Below are 10969 nucleotides of genomic sequence, written 5' to 3' on the forward strand. Positions count from 1 at the left end.
GTGTGTGTGTGTGTGTGTGTGTGTGTGTGTGTGTGTGTGTGTGTGTGTGATACAATTGCTGTGTGAGATAGAAATCAAGAAACATTCCCAATATTTTTTGAATGACACTTGCTATTTCACAAAACTCAAGATAATCTAGATGAAATGTATTGAAAAGCAAGACATTTTAACAAATTTGTGAAGTTATCAGTAAAATAAAGTTTTCTTATATTAAAAAAAATACTGTCATCAGAAGGCATAGTAGATGAAAAATTCAAATCTAAAATGTCAAATCCACCAAAGAAAACCCTTTAAAATCAGCCACTTTTATAATCCATAAGAAGTTAAATTTAAAATGATGAGAAATGTAGTATAATGGGTTTAATCTCATGCCATATTGTACACATGCCAAGTGAAGGCTCAGTTTTAAAACCTGCACGAAATTTCCCCAAATTAATATTTAACCTTTATATGATTTAAATAAATATCCATTCAATATCGATGTATATGCTAAATTTTTACAAGGATATATATGTGTCTATATATACATATACATATATAATCATATGCACAATCATAGAAAATGTTATAAAGCTCAGCAATGAAAAGACTTATAAGCCTTAACAGATGATATTTAAGAATATATAGGTATATACAAATATGTATGTATATATATTATGCACATATATACATATATACGTATACATACACACATATGCATGCAAAAATTAGTGCAAAAAGAGATCATGAATTTGAAATAGAACATGGTGGGGTTTATTGGACAGTTTGACTGGACGGAAGGGAAGGGAGAGTTGTAATGATGGTAGAATTTAACAAATAAAATAAAATTGAGAAGTTAAAGTTAAAATAGTTTAGTATCATATTAAAGTTAATTTATGAGAAATTTGATATAACTTACTTTGAGATAACTGGATATTCCTTTAAAGGGAAGAATCAATGTTTTATATCCTATATTTCATTCCTCATGTTACCCAGTTAACAACCAATAAAGCCATGTAAGAAATATATATGCATAATATAGACATAGATGATTATCAAAATTCTGAAGTCATAAATGCTTTTGTTTGTATGAAAACAGAAGCTAAAAGGTAAAATATTGATCAATATTAATACTTAAAACTTAAATTTTCTCTATTGCCATACAAAATGAGTCAAAAAGTACTGAGTAAATTCCCATACATCACAAAACAGAAAATTATCTTAATATAAAAGAAGTTCATGACATTAAGTATGAAGTAGATAAGAGCCTTAGACAACTGATATAAACATCTATAGAGATATATAAACAATAGATAAAGACAGAGACAAGTATACTCAACTAAACTCATAGCCATGTAAAACAAAGCAATCATTTCTCATTTAGTAGATAAATATAAATTATAATCAACTTTGGATAACAACTTAGATAACTATCAATACAATGTAGCAGGCAAATGGATTAGGGAAAAGGACACTTGAGCCCGTATATGTGAAGAGGCGTTTGGGGGAGGGAGCACACCCTCAGGGTCTTTGTGGGAGTGAGCACACACTCATTCACCAGAAAACACTCAAAACTTACACAAGAAATTACTACCTGGAATCTCACTGCACCAAGGTAGACAGGATGGAGAGCATTTGCTTGACAGTTTGAACCACTCCTTTCCCATCTTCCATGTTGCTTAAAAGAAAATAATGCCCTCAATCCTTCCCCAACTGTTCCATAAGCTTCCCCAAGCTCTGTCCAATATTTGGCTGTGGATGTCTGTATCTTTCAGTCAGTGGCTAGGTGGAGACTCTCACAAGACAGCAATGCTAGACTCCCATCTGCAGGTATAACAGAGTATCATACTGGAATGGATTGGTGCTTGCTCGTGGGATGGGTCACAAATTGGGCTTATTATTATTCCCTCAGTCTGTGCTCCATCTTTGTCCCTGAAATTCTGTAGACAGCATAAATTTCCGGTCAAAAATTTTGTGGGTGGGTTAGTGTCCTCATTCTTCTGCTGGGGTTCCTGCCTGGGTATAGGAGGTGACTTCTTCAGGTTCCATATCCCCACTGCTATGGGTCTTGGCTAAGGTCATCTCCACTGACTCCTGGAAGCCTCCACCATCCCAGGTCTCTGGTCCTCAAGATTCCACCCACTTCCTACCCCTGCCAGCTGCAGATTACCCTGTCTCTCCCCACACCTGATCCTGACTTCCCTCCTCCATTTCCATTGGATTGAAGGCACCATAGAGGTTAGGGACTCCATAAGAAGACCATCAGGATCAATTCACCTGGACCCGTTGTGAAACTCAAAGATTGAACCATCAACCAAAGAGCATACACCCCTCCCCCGACACCTATGCAGCATGCATGCAGCATGGTTTTCATGTAGGTCCCCAAACAACTGGAGTGGAGGCTGTCCCTGAAGCTGTTGCCTGTCTGTAAAATGTATTTCCTTAACTGGGCTGCCTTGTCTGGCCTCTGTGGGAGATGATGGGCCTAGCTCTGTAGAGAATTGGTGTACCAGGGTGCAGAGGTAGGCAGGATGAGGGACTGCACTTGAGAGTCCATCTCAGAGGAGAAGGTGGATAGGGGAGGGACGATGTAAGAGGGGACCTGGAGAGGGGGCAGCAATAAGGATGTAAAGTGAATTTTAAAGATGAGAGAAAAAGAAAGAAAATAATACAAGAGGCAGCATCATAATTCAGACCCATTCTCATTTTTCTTCATTCATGTTTGTCTTGCATGTTATTGGAATTTACATGTGACTTATCATAAGCAGAGAACATGGAGCTACTGTAGACATGGATTGATGTCAGCATTGTCAAGGTCTATACAAAAGCATATCCTGTCACCTATTTATTTCAGTAATGAGTCTTGCTAAATTTTTGCTAAATTTGACTTGTATGATGAATACTCCATGTTCATCTCTTTTTGTGTCTTTTTAGCATATTCTGACAAATAAGCACATATGTCAGGAAGTAGTGCTATATTATTTTTTATATTACATTTACTTAATAACCTCTGTGTGTGTCTCTGTTTCTGTCTGAAGTGGAAACTTAAGGGTTCTTTGGAAAGTCAGTTGGATGGTGTTTTGTTGAGGCAAACACATGAAGTAACATACAGCTGAAGCAGACACAGGTGAAAGGATGTTCTGCTAAAGCAAGCATGTGAAAGGACACATGATGAAGGATTCTTTGCTAATAACATGCATGTATTGGTCTGTCTTACATTGCATAGGTAAGCTGGATTTGTCAGGACTCCATAAAGAGAAACTCAGCAAAAACTTCTGGTGGTATGCTGCAGTTTCTTCCTGCTTCAGCAGACTCTGACCGATTGGCACAGTGATTTCAGCTGAAACAGATCCCACATGCTGAGTCAAGACCTGTAGAGGACACATGATATTTGGAGGATATAAATAGAACTTGAGCGACAGTGACAGGACCAGAGAGAGCTTGGCTTGCTTATAGAGCTGGACAACTCTTCTGGATCTCATGTCTTCACTGATCTTCACTTCACTGAGAGAGGCACAGCCAAGAACTTCTCTGGCATTCCAGTTGGCCCTGGTCCTCCCTGCTGACGAGTGCCAAGGTGGAAGCCTGGCTGTCTCTGCTAGGTCATGCCACCACTGCTGATTCCTATTTGCTCTCCAGACACTACCTAACTAGACTGTTGGTGTATCTGTAAAGTGTTTTTGAGTGGATTGAGCTGCTGTTGCTAACCTGTAAACAGAACTTCTGATTTCCAGACAACACAGATAGGAGTTTCTCCAAAAATTTTTCTAAACAGGTCCACTTCCCCCATATCTTTCTTTTCGATGGCCTTTGGTGGGTGGTGGGCTACAAGGGAGGTTAAAGCATTTAAGAACCACCATTAAAAATAAGGTTTAAAAATTAAAGTTCTCTCTCCCTCCCTCCTTCTTCCGCTCACCCTCTCCCCTCTCTCTGTGTACATGCACACACACACACACACACACACACACACACACACACACATGCCAATTCATATGCATACACTTTCCATGATGCATGTGCAGAGATTAGAGGAATAACCTCTGTAAATCAGGTCTTTTTTCTACAATGTGAATTCTGAGAGTCACAGGAATTGAACTCCAGTTGTCAAGCCGGCTAACAAGCATCCTTAATCACTGAGATATCTCACTAGCCAGGAAAGCTATCTATCTATCTATCTATCTATCTATCTATCTATCTATCTATCTATCTATCTAATCTATCTATCTTAGAGAGAGTGTCTATATATGTAACTTTATCTGACTTGGAACTTGCTATATATATCAGGCTGGATTTGAATGCATAGAGATCCCACATGCCTCTGCCTCCTGAGTACCAGGATTAAAGGCATGTGCCCCTATGCCAAGCAATTAACTTTAATCTTAATATGGTGTTTAAAACATAAGATAGCAACAGAAGCCCTTTAGTTCCAAGGGCCATGCAGAAAGAATGACAAATGGCTTTAGAAGTCATGAATGCACCCTAGAGGTTGATCACAGCCACATGGGTGGACCTCAGTATGGCACAGCCCCAAGGATTATGTGTCCTGAGGACTTTATGCTGCTATGGAGTTCTGCTATGTTTGCTGCCCTCAAAGCCCTCTTAATCTAAGAGTTATATGAAAACCTTAAGGGGGCCTCCAGTCCTTTCACTGGACAGCATCTCTGGCATTCACAGTACAAATGTTTGTCCTCTTTCAGTCATTGCTACTGGAGTAGATTAATGATTTTATCACCATCCTAGAGAAGAATTTAAGGTAAATATGACTGATTTCTATATAAATGTTTAGATTTGTGATTCTTTTACAATTCTTACAAGATTACATTTAAAGATAAATAATAAAATAATTACTTCTTTCTTTGTAACTGAAAATTTCTACCTGCCAGTAAGAGAAACTGGCTGAGAAAACTATCGTGCTTGTTCACATTTTATTAATCTATCACAAGTTGCTTGGTTGTGACAGACCCCCAATGGTGCATGCCTCAGTTTACCCACCACCATCCATATTTCCTCATACAGTCACCATCTCTGACCAGAGATGTTCATCCTTTTCCTGATGACTTCACATACAATCCTTACATTCTAAGTTCAAAAATCTTTGCATAGATATATCTGAGGGCTTTCAATCCTGGTCTACTTGACTGCTCATTTTGACAAGACAATCACCCTAGTTTTATTATTGTAACTTGTTAATCTCTGACAGGCTCAGTTCTCCTTTCTACCTTTATTCCTCCAAAAGCTTTGGGTATCTCTCACCTCATTAAGTTTCCTGATCAACTTTAAACATAATCTTCTAGCAGTTAAACAGGAGTTTTCCCCTTTACTTTTATTTTACCTGGATATGTATTTTGCCTCTATGTATATGGTTCATGTGCTTGCATTGCTTACTGGGGCCACAAGAGAGCGTTAGAGTCCCCTCCAGATGGATTAGAGATGGTTGTGAGATACCATCAGGTAGGGAACAGAACCTGGATCCACTGGAAGAGCAACAAGTGCTTTGAACCCCTGACCCATCTCTCTAGCCCCAAATTTGGCTTCAGGACATTGCCTTTAGTCATACTTAAGTCCTTTTTCGTTTCTATACACTTTCATAGGTTGCCTTGCTTGAGTGCCTTGTTTGAGTTTATTCTTGTGAATTGCTATAGACCACTGTGGTTTATTTGTATGAGAGCAAATCTCTTGTTACTTTGCTATATTAATTGGTACTTTTATTTTAATCTGGCCACCCTTTGAACTCTTGCTGGTTCTAAATGCTCTAATTTCTACTTCCAGTGGATTAGTTTTACTTTTTAAGCAGATCTTATCCTTTGAAACTAATATTGAATTTTTGTTGCCTCTTAGAAAAAAATACTTTCAAATTACTAAATGATTTTCTTTTTAAGTATATATGTGGTTTATATGAACTTCTTTTTAATTGGAAAGGGTCCTTAATTAGAAATCATATCTATCTAGACATATCTGGAGATTTACTGGATTGAGTTCACAGAAGAACAACTTGTGAGAACTGAGGAGTCTGAGGACAGCCATGAGAAAGAACTGTGACTGACTACAACATTGTGTCTCCTATTATCAATCTTCCATAAAATCAAATGTGCCTTTATGTAATTAAATACAATTATAAAATGTTGGTATTCATTTTTCCTTTTAAACTCCATCTCCTATTTTTATATATTTGATCCTATGTCACTTATCAGATTTAACTTCTTTGTGATCAAATATTTTATCAATATTTTAATAAAAGACCTCCTTTAATGCTATCTTCAACCTTTAAAATTTGCTTACTTTAAGGCATATTCTTACCTTTTAGTTATTTTTGGGTTTGTTAAGTTACTATAAATTTTTGGTTTTCTTTTTTTAATTTAAAAAAGGTTTTATAGAATATAGTTTGATCATATTATTTCATCTCTCCCAGCAGCTCCTAGGTCCTTCCCTCCTCCTTATCCACCCAACTTAATCATTAGATTTATAACTGTCAATCCTTGTACTTTTTACCTGGGAGGGCATTTCATTTTTTATCATATGGTTTGGCTTCTGTGATGAAGCATTTTCCAAGCCCCGCTTCTTCCTACTATCATCCTTACTTTCATTGCTTTGACAAATTGATCCTCATTTGTCTTCTCTTAGAGCAGTGGTTCTCAACCTGTGGGTCGTGACTCCTTTAGGGGTCAACCAACCCTTTCACAGGGGTTGCATATCATATATTCTGCATATCAGATGTGTATATTACATTCCATAACAATAGCAAAATTAGTTATGAAGATGCAAGAAAAATAATTTTGATGTTGGGGGTTACCACAATGTAAGGAACTGTATTAAATGGTTACAGCATTACAAATGTTAAAAATCACTGGTTTAGAAAATATCATCCTAAATGAGGTAACCCAATAACAAAAGAATACACATGATATGCACTCACTGATAAGTGGATATTAGCCCAGAAGCTCAGAATACCCAAGATACCATTCATAAACCACATGAAACTCAAAAGAAAGAAGACCAAAGTGTGGATACTTTGATCCATCTTAGAAGGGGGAACAAAATACCCATGGAAGGAGTTACAGAGACAAAGCGTGGAGCAAAGACTGAAGGAATTACCATCCAGAGACTGCCTCACCTGGAGATCCATCCCATATACAATCACCAAACCCAGACACTTTTGAGGATGCCAACAAGTGCTTGCCGACAGAAGCCTGTTAAAGCTGTCTCCAGAGAGACTGCCTGACAAATACAGAGGTGTATCCTCGAAGCCTACCATTGGATTGAGCAGAGGGTCTCCAATGAAGGAGATAGAGAAGGGACCCAAGGAGCTGAAGGGGTTTACAGCCCCGTAGGAGGAACAACAATATGAACTAACCAGTAACCCCAGAGCTCCCAGGGACTAAGCCACCAAAGAGTACACATAGTGGGACTCATGGCTCCAGAGCTATATGTAGCAGAGATAACCTAGTCAGACATCAATGGAAGGAGAGGCCCTTGCATCAGTGTAGGTGAATGCCAGTTCCGGGAAGCAGGTGTGGGTGGGTTGGTGAGCAGGGCGAGGGGTGAGGGGTTAGGGGCGTTTTTGGAGGGGAACCCAGGAAAGGGGATACATTTGAAGTATAAATAAAGAAAATATCTAATATAAAAATCACTGGTCTAGGTGCTCTGAAGCTTTCCTCGAGTTTTCTTCTCCAGTCCTTTTGTTGATTTTTAAGTACTTTTTCTTTATAGTATTCACTACTTTGTTAAATTTTCTATTTAGTGATTCAACTATTATTTCTTTGCATCTCATCCTTTTTCATGTCAAATATTTAAATTATATATTTATGCTTTTGGGGACAGCTAAGAAATAGAAAGAGTATTATTCAATTTATACATTATGCTATGTTCTTTTTAAAATTTATTTAATTCTAGGTAGAGTCTACTTCAAAGACAAAGGATAAAGTAATTGGTAAATATTGCAAATGATTTAAAGCAATTATCGTGGTTTTGCTTTTTCTGCTTCCTATTAGTGTGATCTATTTGCTGGAGTTTGGTTTTGTTTATTAAGTGATGGTCATTCATCAACCACAAGTTAATTATGTGCTAATCATCAGAAAAATCCTTATTAAATAGCAGTTGTTAATTTCATTCTAGATTTGGATAAACTGAGATTCATGCAAGTTAATTAGCTTACCTGACTCCCCAAAATGGTTACTTTGTAGAGCTTAGAACACAAGCCTGTGCCCTTGGGGTCCATAGGCATTCATAGCATACTCAGTGCCCCTTCCCATTCCTGAACATGTGCTACAATTCTTTGTATTCTACAATTAGAAAAGTCCACAGGACTGAGTCCATGTCAGCTTTCTTTTGGTATTTATGGCATTTATCTGAAACACAGTGTTCATTCATGATTTCAAAGCCTGGATCCTTTCTCTGCTGTTGTCCTTCATCATATTTTCTCTTATTATTTCTGTTCTCTACATTTGGACTCTCTAGATATCCTAGGACATGTAAATGTCATCCTTTATCTTCCTCTGTCTCTCACCAGAGATGCCATTTTCGTCTTTCTTTTCCTTTTGACTTCCTGAAGAATCCTACACCTGCACTCCTCTTCTACTCTAATAATTAATAACTAAATTAATGCAATTTTCAACTTGCTATTTGTTGTTAACAATGAGGTTTTAGTTTTGTAAGTTTGATTCATAGTTCAGTAGGAGCTTCCACAGTCTTCATGACTCTCCCCATCAATGTCATCATGGCTGCAGTAACCTTTAATCATAAGACAACCCAGCTTCCATTCATCACAGTGATCACCATATTTCATTTGGAAGTCATTTTCCTAGCTTTCAAAACTGGCTTCCTATTTACTTATTTACTTAAAAATAAACAATGCTATTTGTCCATTAGCTTGCCATTTTCTTTCTTCTGTTGTCTTTTCTTAGAAGGTAAAATGATTGAATTCACATGGTTAAAAAAAGGAACAAAAGCCCGTAGCTTGTCCTCTGATCTCCACATGATTGCCCTGGCATGTGTGTGTGCACATACAAATAGATGGAAATGATAATTATAATGATAATGGTTGTGAGGAGCAAGAGGAGGAGAAAAGAAAGGAAAGAAAGAAGTAAAGATAAGAAAGTAAGAAAGACGTAAAGAGAGGAAGAAGGAAGGAAGGAAGAAAGAAGGAAGAAAAGAGAGGGGAGGAAGGGAAGGAGAGAGGAGAGAGAGAGAGAGAGAGAGAGAGAGAGAGAGAGAGAGAGAGAGAGAGAGAATAGTGTCCATGTTGAGCATTCCTCATCACAATACTCTTTCTAAGTAGTGTTTCAAATTTACTCCTCCTCTCTTTCCTCCCTTTAATGTCTCCCATGTCCTTGTCCTTCTCACTGCCCAAATTCATGGCTTTTAATTCTTTAATTATTATTGTTACATGGGTGTGCATATACATTTTTAAATATAACCTTCTTAGTTCATTTAGTGTTTCTCATTTGTGTTTAGAATGACAAAATCTTAGAACCACTCCATATATGTAATGATATATTTTGAATGTGATTTGGAAGTTCTAATAAAAATTTCATTTATGTTTCATATAGAGTGGGTACACAAATGCAGAAGGTTATCTTCTATAATAGGTTACCATCCCCACATTTTCACTCATATGCATGAAATGTACCAGGAGGAACTTAACCGTGCTCCTTTCACACAGGCACATAAGCATTCCAGTGGTGTGGCACACACCTTTCACACATGCACATAAGCATTCCAGTGGTGTTGCACACACCTAGTTGTCACTCTCTGTTCACTTCACCCTTTCCCTCCCTTACCCAATGCTAGCATGCTCTTCTTTACTCTTTAAATTTTGCATTCGTGATAAAATGTGATATTTATCTTTATGATACACCCATGGTCTTGCCAACAGCAAATAACTGTCGCTTGTCACATGAGGTAAAATATGGAATTTCCACCTGTGACATTACATTTTTGCTCAAAAAGTTTTCCAATTTTACATCAGGGATATTTAAAGTGTTATCAACTTTAGCCAAGGAGGCGGGAGATGACCTGTATCACTTTTTCTCTCCCTCTGTTCCTCTGTAAGGAATAACAACAAAGACATCCTACCGGTTATATATGATAACTTATTGTAGCCCAAGCAGTTTAAGTAAGATGATGACAAGAGAGAGGGGCTTAATGTACCTCTTTCTTCAGGTTCCTAAGTATTGCATCTGCATAATGTAGGGACTGCCCCAGCCAGACAAGGACATCAGTATTCCTGTCCTTTTGCAGGGTATAGACATAATTTGCTGCCATTCAATTGCTATTTATCCATTGTCCTGATAGACAACAGATGTTAGAACTGAACGTTTTGCCTTGTCTTCCGCATCCTCCATTCGAGATAAAGACTCAGAATTTTCTGAGGAGCCACAGTTAATCTCCCAGACATCTTAGATATGCTGCTACATGTATTTTAGTTAGCAGAAATTCATGTCATGTTGTTGATCTCTGCTTTTCTTGTGAATAAATAGTGTCCCAGGCAGTTGGGAAGACTGAGTTAAGTCATATATTTATTATATATTTCTTGTCTAGAACTCTGACTTATAGAAGATGATCAAATACTGATTCTCTAGCTTTTTCACTCTCCTCTGGTTCAGCATTCACAATTGACTCAGCCCTGCTACTTTCATGAGTCTACTTTGCTTCTTACTAATTTCCAGTATGATTTCTTGCCTAGTTCTGACAATGAGAATCATCTGCTTATCATCTGTTTGATTTTGAACTACCTATGCAAATAAAAGCAAAGAACAGTATTGTTTTTAAATGTCAAGTCCAAAGGAAACATTATTCCTCATTTATTTTTTTTAAAGAAGTTTAACTTTTATTTTTTTGACTTTTCTTTTTTTTTTATTACATATTTTCCTCAATTACATTTCCAATGCTATCCCAAAAGTCCCCCATACCACCCCCTTCCCTACCCACCCATTCCCATTCTTTTGGCCATGGCATTCCCCTGTATTGGGGCATATAAAGTTTGCAAGTCCAA

The sequence above is a fragment of the Mus caroli genome, chromosome 12 (genome assembly GCF_900094665.2).
Source record: "Mus caroli chromosome 12, CAROLI_EIJ_v1.1, whole genome shotgun sequence".
NCBI classification, from domain to species: Eukaryota; Metazoa; Chordata; class Mammalia; order Rodentia; family Muridae; genus Mus; species Mus caroli.